Consider the following 14,805-nt stretch of genomic DNA (forward strand, 5'->3'; position numbering starts at 1 on the left):
GGGATCTCAACCCAGAATTCCAATGGGTGGAGGAGACTGCAGGAAGTATGGGATAGCTATGGGATAGCTACCCTCAGTGCAGTGCTCCAGAAATCGACGCTAGCCCTGGTACATGGACGCACACCACTGAATTAATGTGCTTAGTGTGGCTGCATACATTCAACTTTATACAATCTCTTTCCAAAATTTGAATTATATAAATTCGGATTAATCCCGTAGTGTAGACATACCCTTTGAAGCACTGCTCCCATTGACTTCAGTTGCAGCTGTGAGTGCTTAGTGCTCCTGTAGATCAGATCCCAGGGCACTCAAAAATGAGGATCACACAATTTGTGACCACCTGGGAAATGTTTGGTTTAAGCAGCATGCCCAGCATCATACAGGAGCTCTGTGGCAGAGGCAGGGATGGAATCCAGTTCTCCAGGGCAGCGATAACTGCCATCACCTGGAAATCATCTTTTTTCTTTCTACAGCCCCCGTCTCATTCACTTCACACCTTCCAGCTTCTCAAACAAATGAGGCAAGGATCCTACAGACAACACCTTCCTTCACACAGCCCCTTTTCCTTTGCAGAGCAGAGCCTCCTGTGCACTGAATGAGGTAGCAGCTGTGTGGAAAAAATATGATTTTTGTAATTAAAGACTGTGTCATAATGTGTGTGCACAAGGGGGCTGAATTAAGGTTTCACAGACAACCTTAATTCTGGCATTTCCTAATTTTTGAGCGCTTGACTTGTCAACCTTACTAATGTTCTTCCATTGCAGTTTTTTGGTTTGTGCAATAACAAACAGCAGCAGCGTGAGGGAGACATTAACTCAGTTACAGTATTTATGGCCATTACTTACAGCAGCTTTATACAGCCTCTAGGAGATCACAAGTGTACCAGATGAATTGTGCTTTCCACTGTGCTTTGTCAATAGTAAACCTACTTTTGAGTTATGTATTTACCTTGGGGGGAGGAGAGTTTTAGATTTGTTTTGCTTTATAATAACTTTCCCCAGCATCTCCACAGAATGGATGGAGGTCATGCGGCAGCTGGCAATCTCATTCTGTTCCTACAGGGAAGTGTTCATTAATTAGTCCAAAGTTCCCTCCCTGTCCCGCTTTGCAAATGGCATTTATTCCTGGAGTCGCTATTGATGCTGATCTTTTATTCTAGTTAATTTCCTTGCCCCTCACCATGGCCTGCTCCATGCAGCAGGCGTCTATTTGCATGCCATTGCTGGGAGAGAGAGAGAGAGCACAGCTCTCCTGCTGTGACTTCTGTGCAGAAAATGAAAACTCCGTGACTCTCAATCCGTCGCCAACAGCAGACATACTATGAATTGATCTGATTCACTTTCCAGCAGCCCCGGCAGAGCTCTCCTTTGCTATGGAAAGGATTAGAGGTGGTTGGTGTTAATATGCCAGTGATGAGGCAGTGGGAGAAGCAAGCTCAGAGAGAGGACAGATCTATACAAGGTTCTATTTTAACATGAGCGACTACTGTAGAGTAACAGAGCAATGCAAATACCATCAAAGCCAACAGACTCAATGCCAGCAGGTACATCACTGCATGTGTCTAAGTGCTACCTGAAAACACACAAGTCAGATGCTTCCTAGAGACATTTATAATGACTGTACCTACCCTCTCCCAGACCAAATTAGCCCCAGATATAAAATAATAATAATCCCAAACTCTTTTCATCCATACATCTCAAAGCATTGTACAAAGGAGGTTAGTGTCATTAACCTCATTTTACAGATGGGGAAACTGAGGCACAGAGTGGACTTGCCCTAGGTCACCCGCAGAGCCAGGAATAAAACCCAGGCCTTCTAACATCTACTCAACTGCTTTACCTACTAGGTAACACTGCCTCATATACAAGGTCTCACCAACAGTTGGCAGCATTATAATGAAGATGAAGATGAAAAGCACAGAAATATGATAGGCGATGAAAGGAGAGAGATTAATGTTCTTCCTCTAAAAGATCCAAACTCCCTGAATCAAACAACTGGTATCTATTTTATGGTCTGCAGATGAACCATTTGCAGCACACACAGAGCTCTATATCTCTCTGACACACAGTTCTGTTGGTTTATGTTTGATGGATAGCTAGAATGGTTTTCTTTAACAGGTTGCGAAAGGGAATCTCCCACGAAGCTTGCACACTAGAAGAAAGAGAAAAAGCAACTTTTAAATCAGCTAAAAAGCAGGAGAGAGGTGTGAAGAGAATAGTTTTGTAAATATGGCCACCATTCTTCACTACACTGTGCGGTATCTTTAGTTAAGTAACTGGTACATCTTTGTTTTCTGTACCTTTAAATCTCTAAGGACTCTGTTGTGATACTTGTGTATTTGGGAACATGGTGATGCCTGCACAGCTGGTACAGTGTGAGAAGGAGAATCTTCCACAACATGCCTTCTTGCTAGGATTACACCCTCATAAACCACAAGTTCTCTGCTTAGCTCTCCTCATAGTTTTGTGCTCTTCATAATCCTTACTCTGACCCCTGCTGCTGGGGGAAAACAAATATCTCATCTGTTTTACAAGTGTAATAACTGAGCAGTTACACAAGGTCACCTGAGACAGAACAGGGATGAGAACTTGTCTCTCAAACATAACAGACTCACTTCACCACACTGCCTTTCAGAAGGAAGGTGCCAAATTATGTACTTGGCTATGCTGCCTGTAGCCACTGCTCTAACACTAGACCACATCCTGCTCCCAGAGCCAGGAGCAAACCTCAGGATGCCTGATACCCAACATCTCTGTGCTGTCTCACAAATGGTTGTGTAACCAGCTAGCACGGTGCATGTTGTGTTCCCACCATAGAGGATAAGAACCTACTTCTACCAGCTGCTTCTTTAACTCAAAAAAGAAGAGGTTTGTGCCTCAGATCTTCTGCTGGCAATCCACGTAGGGAAAACATTGTATTTGATCATGCAATTGAAGATTGCATTCTAATTCATAAGAGGACATAACTGGACATGTACAATCACCTTAATTCTGCCATTTCCCAAGTTTCAAGTGCTCGACTTTGCAACTTTAAAGTTCTTTTAATAGCCTTTTCATATACAATTGTTTACAGACAGGGCAGGTAGCGCTCGTTATTATTAAGATTGCCTGAGACTTCCCATTATACGACCTTGTTTTCAATAGCTTATAACTTTCCACACTTTAAATGCTTCAGTGAAATTTTCCATGCCAGGTGTCTCCCTCAGGCTGATAGGTTGTTTTTTTTTGGGGGGGGGGGGGAGAGAGGGATGGAATTCATCCATTTCCACGATTAAGGGCTTGTCTACACAGTGGGGTAATGAGCTCTACAGGGGTGTGATTTCTTAGGCACACCAACATGTTGTGCATTAATTGGTCCATGCAGATGCTGCTGGTGTGCACTAAAAGTTCCCTAGTGCACTTTGATGTAGTGCTGTTTCAAACAGTACTACGGTAAAGCACGCTAAGGAGCCTTTAGTGTGCACCAACAGGATCTACACAGACCAATTAATGCACAACCCATTAGTGAGCTTTATAAATCACACCTCTGCAATGTGCTTTGTTGCTCTTGTCAACAAACTCTGAGACTAGGGGAAAATACTTTGTTTTGCCCATGCTGAAACATCCGGATGACCTTTTCTTTGAACAGCTCTAGCTCACCCACGCTTTGGAGAGGGACTTTAAATTTGACAGGGGGGTAGCCTTTGTATCAGGGCTGTGTTTTTTGCCATCCTTATGAAAATTCATCCAAATTTGGCCAAGTTATAAGCCTTTGAAAAATCTCAGTTTGCATAAATTCCCTGAAGATTCCATCTGCACTGAGCATGCTCCGACTGGGTCCAAGCCAGGTTATCCCTGCAAATTGCAGCGCTGGTGGGCTGTGAGCCAGGGTGAGTCCAGCAACATGAGGAAGCTGTCTGATTTGAATACACAGGAGACAGGAGCTGGCCCTGCAGGGCTGGGAGGAGAGTAGATTGGGACAAACAGCCTCGGGGTAGGAGACAGGGACTGGGAAATGTGGGCAGAGACTGAGACTAGAAGACGAGGAGAGCACGTGACTGACTAAGAAAGGAGACCAACTAGGAACCAGTGGTGACTATGACTGTCCGGGTGATAAATCTGGGACTGGGAGCTGGGTAGGGAAATGGGATTGAGGGGACTGGCAGCCTGCAGGTGTGGGAGGAGGTGTGTTGATTCCATGCCAATGCACAGGGGCTCATGGAAATGGGAGACGCATGGAGATGATCCCACTTTGTTCCTATGCCCGGCCCAGGGATGGGGCAGCAAATTAGACAGGATGACTCAAACTCCATCCCTGACTGTTCTGAGTCCCAGCTCTGTGCTGGCATCCCCAGGGCATCATCTGGTCCTTCTCCGCCTGCAGCTGGCCCTCTCCCCACTAACTAGATTTCTCTTTGGGGCTGCATCCAATGCCCCCAGAGCTGCCTGGCCTGCTTATCTCTGCATCTACCTGAGCCATTGCAGTGCCTCAGGGGAGCTGTAGTTCCGGATCCCTCAGGCCTCCATCTTCTCCTATAGGCCTTTCTCCCTGGCCAGACTACAGCCCCCAGCAGGCATTGTGGCAGCTCAGCTGGACACAGATATTAATAGCATCCTGACCCTGTGGTTTCCTCTGCAGGGACTCTTTATCTGCTGCCAGATGTTCCCTTTAACACCTCTAGCTACCCCAGGCTGCACTCTGGTGCTTCTCAGCTGTTGGGGACAGAATATTGTGACGGGCTTCCCTGGGGTGCAACCTGGAACTGGGATACCGCTGAGCCCTCTGGCATACCAATATGGGCCCCCTCTCACACGGTGAAGCTGTGACAAGCAGCAGACCCCTCCAGATCCTACACTCACGCAAACATTCACACAGGCAGGGACACTCCCAGCTGCTGTTATATGAATGCTTCTCCTCAGCCACTCATGAACTAACAATAGAGAGGCTCCAGCCAGCTTCCCCACCCACCACCCTGCTCCACAGCCTAGGACCCCAGAACTGTACTGTCTTGCCCTGGTCAAAAGTCTGACCAGTGTAAATTTATTACCCAGTCCGCCCCTCCCTCTATGTGGAGAGGACATGCACCAGTTTTTGTTCACTGAGTAGATTTCCCATGCACTTCAAGAAGCACACTGCTTTTGGGGAAAATATATAACAAATGTATTAACTACATAAAGATAGATTTTAAGTGATTATAAGTGACAGCGTAGAGATCAAGGTTGGTTACCTAAGAAATAAACAAAATCACAATCAAAATCCTATAAACTAGATAGGATTTGAATCAAGCAGTGTCTCACCCTGATGGTACAAAAAGTCCACCAGTCTTGCATACACAGGCAGGGCTTTCTTCTTTCCTGCCTGGAACCACCTTCCTCAATTAGTCTTCATTCCTCAGGTGTTTTCAGGAGTTGTGTTGTAGGGGAAGTGAAGCCAATTGCTGATGTCACTTCCCCCTTTATTAGCTTCTTTCATGTGGAGGGAACTTCATTGTCCAAAGCAAAGTCCCCAGCACACTTTGTAGAAAAATACAAGCCCAAGATGGAGTCTAGAATCACGTGATCTGGTCACCTGCCCTTGCATGATTCAATGAGTCATAGCAGCCATTACCCATAGATTGGCTGAAGAATCCACAGGAAAGCTCCTCCAGTGAGGATATGCTTTTCCCATGGCCCATGTCTTTTGTTGATGGGCCATTACCTGTGAATAGTCCATTCACAATGTGCTGGCTAGACTGGATGTAAACTAACTTATGGGAGTTACCCAGGAACAAACACATTTGAAATACAGATGCAAAGTCAATATTCATAACTCCAGATACAAAAATGATACACACACACACAAATAGAATAATCATATTCAGCAAACCACAACTTTTCCATTGACACCTCACATGACATGTTTTGTACAAGATGCATCATAATCATATCGCTATGGTGAGTATGGGGTGCAGAGTGTCACTTTGGAGCACAGAGTGTCACAAACATAAGTTAGAGCAGCCCCGAGGCTGCTGCACCGATGGCACAATGTTCCCTGAACAGCCCCAGCTGCACTCAGGGCAGGGACAGACTAACGGAGCTTGGGGGCCTGTACATGTGGCTGAGAATCCCCTTAGTATAATATCACAAAGGGACTGCACAGGCAGCCCTGGAGCCTCTCTGAAATCTCTCCTTTCCCCCATCCCCTCCTCTTTCCAGCTTCCAAAGATGGCTCACGACAGCTGCTTGCAATGCATCACTCCAGGTTACCTATATTCCTGTGGTCCAAAGCAGGCCGGGTGGGCTCTGAGCCCAGATCAAGGCCACCTGGAATTACTACTACTGAAGCCCCACCATCAGCGGCTTTTCTCGCTCAGGATTCTTGAAGCAAGGGAACAAACTGGCAGGCTCCATTGTGCTGACACCCGCAATGTAGAATGAGCTGCAGCCATTCTTTTTCTTGCTGATGCTGCTTCCTATGGAAACAATTTGGTGCTAATAAGCTCCATTTATAATAGTAAGCAATGGTTTGGGGGAATAATTGTCACTAAATACCATTCAGGGCTTTGTTGCTTTTCCTGCATGCTGCTAATTATTCTGCATCAGAAATAGCACCCAGAAAAACCATTGAATGCCAGTAAATAGGGTTCTCAGCATTCGAGGAGGCTGAGGCAGGGTATGATTAGAAATATCAAGGCCCTAATCCACTGAACAATGCCTCACTTACTGTACATACTCCTCCAAAATCACAGCCTTTGCAAATGCTAGGGGAAAGCAGCCTCCTTCATTAAACTTCAGGCTTTCGGCAATTATTTACAAACAAGATACTCTGAGAGGACTACGGAGCCGCAGGGTGGAAGCAGTGTGAATGAGGCTGCCTGGTGTCTGGAAGGCAGAGCTCCTGGGTCCTTTCACGACTCTGCCTTCAGCTCGGCAAGTCACTTGATGGTGCTGGGCTCTGTCTCTGCTCTTGCAAGATGGGTGCAATGTGGTGATGCTCGGCTGCCTCCCAGGATGGTGTGACGGTTCCTTTCCAGCGTGCATCACAACCCCGGGAGAAGGGAGCTGTGGAGGTGCTAAGCACTGTTGTGGTTTGTCCTGGCTAGGATGTGTACAGAGTCACAGCCAGTAAAGCAGCTGGTCTCCCCACAAAGGCAAACAGGCCGGATTTGAGCTTCTTTCTGCTTTGCTCCTGCCTAGGAGCTTCAGTGTCACTCAGACAGCTCCATAGAAAGCCCCTAGAACACAGTACACCCGAGAGCTGCAGCATACTATCATGACCCTCAGGGAGTGTGAGGAAGGGCATTGTCCAAGGCACCTCTCCATGGCCACTAGCTGGCTGGGAACCATGCTGGAGCTGGGCTGTCTTTCAAATTCTGCCGCTCTCTGTTATTCCCTGCCCCTCTCTTTCACCTGCACTCTCACAGTCTCTCTGTTCCTCCCTTGGTCATTCTCACTCTCCGTCTCCCCCACTCCTAGTCATCATCCTTGGAGTCCCTTGTTCTCCCTTTCTCCCCCCATCACTCTGCACTTCTCTCCTCAGGATGGAGCAGGGGCAGATTCCCTATGGTCCCCTCTCAGGGGTCTGGGTTTCTCCTCTCAGACCAGGGGAGAAGAGGGGGACTGTCAGGCTGCACAGCCCAGGTGGCTGGAGGTGAGGTATTAAGGAGCAGGCTATGGTGTCTTACCTAATGGTCAGGGTGGGAGGCAGGCCTAGTGGGTGGAGCAGTGGTGACCTGGCCTAGTGGCCAGAGCCTGAATCAGCACCCAAGTTACCAAGTTCAGGGAGTGAGCCAGAGCTGAGAGCCAGGAATCAGGAGCTGAGGGTCAGAGCCTAAGTATCAGCCACAGCAGAGGTGGGAGCCAGGAGCCTAAACCAGGAGCCAGGGGAAGGAAACCAGGAGGTGTCAGGGGTGAGGGTGAGGAGCCAGGAAGGAGTTGAGCACAGGAGGAGGAGGCAGGACCAGAAAAACAGCTGCAATGTGGGATGCTGTTGAGCAGCCAGGGACCCAGGCCTGCTGAAGGGTCAGCTGGAGTCTTCAGCCATTCTGGAGGCTGGGTTCATTAGCTGACTCAGCTGAGGGCAATGAGCTGGGTCTGGGTTCAGGTGTGGGTCCCTGACAGGATGCAGAGGCAGGGAGGAGACCCACAGAGAGAAGCAGGACTGCCACCTGTCCAAGTTGTCCCAAGAACATCCGTTTGTTGAGGTTGCTGTCCCGGGAAATCTATAAGGGTGCTCAGTACACACTGCCAGCTGGCCAGGTCTGTGGGCTTGGGATTGTCCTGGATGTCTTGGTTTTTGCACCTCGGAGGTGGCAACCTGTTGCTCATGGGACTTTGCTAGCAGCTGCTAATGGATACGTACTACTCCCAGCATAATGACTTTGTACTGACAAGGCATGTCCTAGGAGCCACCCCATCCCCTTGACATATGGGGCAGACACAGCATCAGGGGAACACATGGGCCCGCTGAGCATATCTGCCAGGGGCACAGCGAGTCCCACTGCGGAGGGAATGTCTCACCGCAGGAAATGCCATTCAACAGAGCTGGGCTCGAGGGCTGGCAGGAGGGATGGCTGTGAGAGCACCCTTGGTCACAGGCATTGGCTCAAAGCTGGCCCAGGCCAGTGTGGCTAGAATGTTTTACTATCTGCAGTGAGATTGGTGTCCTGCATAGAAGGAGCGGGAGGACTCAGGGCAGCTGCACATCTTGGGTCTGTGGGGAAAGCTCAGTCTTGCTCGATTTGAACTCCCAGGAGGTGGGGGTTTCTCGCAGGATGTCCCTTGCAGACCAGGAGTCTGGGAGCAGAGGCCATTGAAAGCTGAGGGGCAAAACACAACACACTTTGCAGGACCTGGCCTCCATGTTGTTTCACTGAATAGCCGCCCTGGGCTCTCGGCTGGAAGAGCTGGGAAATGAGACAGGTACAACAAAATGAAGTCTCTGAATTAATCAGTTCTGGCTAGTTGAACCCATAAAGGAGAGCTGTGGAATAATGGGAGGGAGACAGAGCAGGCCCTGGTTAATAGGAGACTCAATGTAAAAAGCAAGCCATCAGGTAGAGATTAGGGGCTGGTGTAATCCATTGGGACAGGTCCCTCTATGTGCTGGCTCCACAGAGGATATGAGTCTGTTACAGAGCCCTCTGTTATTTTCTGTCTCTTTAGCTCAAGCTGTAGCAGCTCACACTTTTAGCTCCCAAAACCATGGCCCCTGAAAGGCAATTCAGAGTGGTCAGGATGGTGCTGATATGTCATCTGCTTCCACAGTCTAGCCAACAGTGAGCACTCACAGTAGCTAGAATGTGCAAAGGATGTAAAGAAACCGGAAACCAGAGGCAAATGTTTCAGAGTGAGTGTAACTGGCCACTGGAACAGATTAGTGAGGGCTGTAGTGAGACTCCCTTGGAGTCTGTAAATCACAACTGGACACCTCTAGCTCAATCACAAGTTACTGGGTTTGGTGCAGGATCCCATGGCCAGGGGAGGTTCTCAGCCTTGTGTTATGCAGGAGGACAGGTTAGATGTTCATAATGGTCCCGTCTGGCTTTACACACTATAAAAAGTAAGGTTTCCACATGTGCCAACACTTCTTAGTGGGTGCACACAATGGAAGCTCTGGACTCCTGGCCATTCACCAGCAAAGTCTAGCCAAGCAGCGCAGGTTCCCTCCTTTCTGCCTAGTACCCTTGAAAGTGTCCAGCTGTTGAAAGCAGGAGGTGTTTACTGCACCCAGAGACCCAAGCTTGCCAGGAAGAGTCCTGTGCCTGAGGACTGAGATGAGCTCCTGCCAAGTTTATCACAAGAGGGACATGCCTCATTCCCTGCTTCTATCCCTCCTTCTCCTTCCGCTGTTCCCTCTGCCTCACCATTGCCTGTTAAAAATCCTAGTCCACGTATTTTAAGCTCATTGTTAAGTTTGCCCTGCCTGGCTTGCCTGGCTCTGAGGGTTTGTCTGCCTTTTGTCTCCGTTCTCCAGTTGCTTCCTACTTGGCTATTTTGTTCTGCCGATGTTCTACTCCAATAACCCTCTCCTCAGTGGCACCATTCTGCTTTCTGTCAGGTCACTTAGACCCATCCTGGATCCCTCACAGATAGCTGGGTAGCTTTTGCTTCTACCTAGTAGCACAGAAGGGATGAGATGGTGGCTCAGCCAAGCTTTTCCAACATTTCCTTCAGAAGAATCCAGCCCTGGTTATCACACACTCAGATCCATCACTGCTCCAGTACAGCAACACCACTTGTGCGACCTGCCAGTGAGTGTCTGGGCTGCACCTAGGCACCTTGACCACATTGTAGCTTGGAAGTTTAGGTTTCCATGTAATAGGCATGATTCCCCCCAGACAGAAAGTTATACACTTTGTCCTTTAATCAAACATATCCTGGTTTTATGGTGCATTAAAATTCTGCAACGTAAAATACTGAAATAAGTTGGGTAGCCTGCCAATCCATTGAAACTACTGTGCAATCAAAACAAAGACACATAGAATAGAGCAAGATAAACTTAATAAATTGGATCTGTGCTAGGGCAAGGTACAACTGCCAATTTCTTTCTTAAAATTCCTGCCAGGCAGCTGTATGCTGAAGCCACCCGACTGTGTATAGAAAAATGGGGAAATACCATTCTGTATTATAGTCAGAGTCTACCTCTGCTGAATATGAAATCCCAGGGGATGTGTGTGTGCTTATCCCATAGGTTCAGCACCGCGTCATACCCCATATCTGCAGCTCTAGTTATCTGTCACCATTATGCCCACGATGCTGCATCTCTGTTTTTAATTCCTCTCCATGGGAGCAGGACTTTACCTTTATCAGCATTGAAACCTCCCCTAATCATGTGCAGCCTAGAGCAGGGTGAAAAATGGGAGCTTTCCCCACACAGACAATTTCAACAAAATTGAAAACTTTTCTTGGAAAAACCCAAGTCCCCCAAATGGAACATTTTTCAGTTTGTGGCAACCAATCCCATGAAAAAAAAATTGGCTGAAAATTGCAGTTTTAGGTTCTCAGTTTTCTAACAAAGACTTATTTCTTTAGGAAAACAGACACTTTTTCAGACCATTCTTTCACCAGTTTGCATCCAGCCCGTTCTGTTCACGCTGCAGCTGGGTCCTGGCCTCTTCTCAACCAGCTAGCCAAGGTGCAAGGAGGAGTTTGCTCACTGAGGGTTAGTTTTAAGGGCTTCTGGAAACCAAAGGAGAGAACAAGGCGAGGTCTGATGAACCGAGTGTCATGGCCTAAAGAGTGACAGATGCGTCCTCATTATTAAGGGGACAGTCATCACAGAGCTCCTGAGAGTGCTGTACTCAGTCCCAGCAGGCCACAGCCTACTCGCCGTCCTGCTAGCATTGTGATCTGGTTCACTGAAATAAAATCCAGTCTAAAGCATCAGTCTGGGCTTGAACGCAGCCTGGTCCCTGTCTGAGGTTATAACAGGGTTTGCCCACAGCTGTGTTGGGCTTCCTGCTTTCATCCGGAATCTGGAACATTAATGTGACATCGTGTTCTTGTGGGATTCTGCCTCGTCTGACATTGACAGATGCTGCCTTGCCTGCAGGCTCATGTTCTGAGGACATACATGTGCCCAAGGGTAGAGGAGGGTTGAGTTTAAACCTGTGTCAGAGCCCATGTCAGGCCTGCACTGTAGACATACCATTACTCTTCAGGGTTGAGTCTGTTTCTTACTCTATGTTTGTACAGTGCTTAACACAATGGAGCCCTGATCTTGGTTGTGACCCAAAGACCTCTTGATGCCCACTGGCAGAGGGCACAGGGACACATAGGCGTATCAGGATCCCCTGGGATCTCAGGTAAGGTCCGTATTGGAAGGTCACCTAATCTTTGTGAGATGTAAATGCAGATATTGTGCAAGGCGTTATGTGTGTCCACTGAAAATTATGTTCTCAGAATATGTAAATTAAGGCAGATCAGCAGAAGATGATACAAAGATTCTCGGCAGGCAGTGGGGAGATATAAATGCTTATGTCTTTGACAGACCATTGTGTATTGAATGCCTCCAGGCCAGCTCAATCAGCATAAAAAGCAATGGACATATCTGGAGAAAGATTGTTCAGGCCAAAGATTTACGAAGTCCCAAAGATGAACCTCGGAAGAGGGGACCTCCTGGGGCAGGGGGAAGAACTACATAGAGAAGTAGAGAGGAGATGCCATTTTATCCTTCAACCTGGGAAGACAAGCTGCTAGGTGACTTTGTGAATGGAAGGTCTCTGCCATCCTGGTTGAAAACTTTGGGAAAAGGACTTGGGGTAGCTATCCTGTAGGAGACAGGGGAATGTCTTTTGCTGTGTCCTTGTAGCTGTGTTGGTCTCAGGATATTAGAGAGACAAGGTGAGGGAGGAAATATCTTTACTGGACCAACTTCTGTTGGTGAAAGAGACAAGCTTTCCAGCTCACACGGAGAAGCTCAAAAGCTTGTCTCTTTCACCCACAGAAATCAGTCCAGTGAAAGATATTGCCTCACCCACTTCTATCACTATTCTTGTTTTTAAGCCAAGTAGTGGTCCTGAGTTGAAACTAGTACGCTGGTGTGTGCTATTCCTTTGGGAGTAGTGAATCTGAGAGCTGTGTGAGTGTTCCATGGATCAGTGGCTGGGCACTCCAGAGGGATGCTCGGAAGGCGCAGGGCTTGGTGAGCGCCGGTCACTGATTGCTACAGAGAGAGCGAGGAGGCCGGGGAGGCAGTGCTTGTGTTGCCAGAGGCTGGTGGAGTCAGCGAGATGATCCACAGCCTGCACAGACAAGACCTCTAATGCTAGGGGCAGGTGGCAGTGAGGTGCCCAACAATCCTGGGAAGGGTCGCAGTGTTACCATAATACAAATATTTATTAATAATTATTGGAGCCTCATCTCACTGGATTTACAGTCCCACTTGCAAACCAAAGAGGTAGGAACAAGCTCACATGAGGTGTGAACAGCCAGTCCCAAACTTTCTGATAGTTCCCTGAATTTCCTTTCACACTAATGCACATTAAACCTTTCTCTCAATCCTTTTTTTTTTTTTAATTCATCCACCTGCTTGTAAACAAGGAGCGCAGGCCATGTGCTGGTTGGTGCTGGGGATGCATCAGTTTCTCAGCAGAGAATTCCTTCAAGATAAGCGTTGGTGTAAGAGGTTTATCTAATTACCCCCCAATGAAGCCACATATGTTATTGAGGGCTGTGATAAGAGGAAATTAGGAAGGTCACTGTGGATTTAATGATGGTGGGATTTTTAATGGGGGAAGAAATGCTTGATCAGAAGTAATTTAAAATTGCTAGTAAAATGCATAAATCATCTTCAAATGTTCTTAAAAATGGCCTCTAAAAAAAGAGAATAAACAGATTTGTTGCCAAAACTCACCACTCTGCTGTTCTGCTTTGCTGTGATGATGATGATAATAATTGATTATTATTATTAATTATTATTATTATTATTTATTTTAGTACTGTCTAGCGGGCCCAGTCAGGGACCAGGCCTATGTGCTAAGTTAGTTATTTGTGAGCATTCTCCCCCTTATCTGCAATTTACTATGCAGGATTATTGTGCACGGATGACACCCAATAAGAATTCAGACGGATGTAACTAAAAAAAAAATACAACATTTTGGTGCACGCATGGTTGGAAAGAAAAGGGAATGGAATATCTTATGGACCGGACAACATGAAATTCATCATGGCGTGCTTCCTAAAAGCACATGGGCAGCTTGTATAAGGAGCTGCATAAACACCCATGTGACCCCCAGATCCTATGAGATCTCACTGGCTATGGCACTTCTACACACTGCAGCTGGGATTGTGAATGGCAGCTTGTGGAGATGTACCTGCTCCATGGTGAGACTGTTATAGTGATCTAGGAGTTCACATTTGTTACTGGGTTGGTGAAATCTAATTATAGAACATAGCACCAGTTTGGGGCGTCTGCCCTGCTTTTCGATAGTCTGCCCTGAGGCTGGCACTCAAGGTTGTGAACCACTCCAGACAGCGTGACACCTTAACAAAACAAATCAAACCTCACAGGTTCTTCCCTCAAAGTCTGTGCAGCCTGCGAAGTCCCTTCCCCAAGTCTGTCCCTCACACCAACATCTTCAGCAGCCCCAAATGCCTGGCTCTTCCCTCAGAGCCTCAGTAACCAAGGAGTTCCCACAATCTCCCTTCTGCCCATTTGCTTTCTGGCACGATGTCTTTCTGCAGTGGCTCCAGTAGCAGTCCATTGGGAGCACAGCCCCTCTGTCGCCTGGTGACCTCTTTTATAAGGATCAGCTAATTAGGTTTCCGTTCTCCTATCAGGCAGGGGCGGCTCTATGTATTTTGCCGCCCCAAGCACGGCAGTCAGGCAGCCGTCGGCGGCACGCCTGCGGGAGATCCGCTGGTAACGCGGATTCGGCGGCATGCCTGCAGGAGGTCCGCTGATCCCGCGCCTTCGGCGTACCCGCCGCCAAATTGCCGCCGAAACCACGGGACTGGCAGACCTCCCGCAGGCATGCTGCTGAAGGCAGCCTGACTGCTGCCCTCACGGCGACCGGCAGGCGGCCCCTCATGGCTTGTTGCCCCAGGCACGTGCTTGGTGCGCTGGTACCTGGAGCCTCCCCTGCTCTCAGGGGCAGTGCGTGGGGCTAATCAGTCAGGCCGCCAGCTGTAGGTCTCTGATCCCAAGGAATGGTGTCCCTTATACCTTCACAGAGCTCAAGGAACTGGAGCCGGATGTTCTAGTAGGGAGAGCCAGGACACTGGCATTAGGTTTCAAACTAAGGGACTGAACGCCATTGCCTCCAAGGGCCAATGGTATCTGAGCTCTGGGCTGCCACGCACGAGGGAGCTGAGCCTCAAGTCCATAAGTATCTCCAGAGAAGCT

Source organism: Malaclemys terrapin, chromosome 13 (assembly GCF_027887155.1).
Source record: "Malaclemys terrapin pileata isolate rMalTer1 chromosome 13, rMalTer1.hap1, whole genome shotgun sequence".
In the NCBI taxonomy this organism is placed as follows: Eukaryota; Metazoa; Chordata; order Testudines; family Emydidae; genus Malaclemys; species Malaclemys terrapin.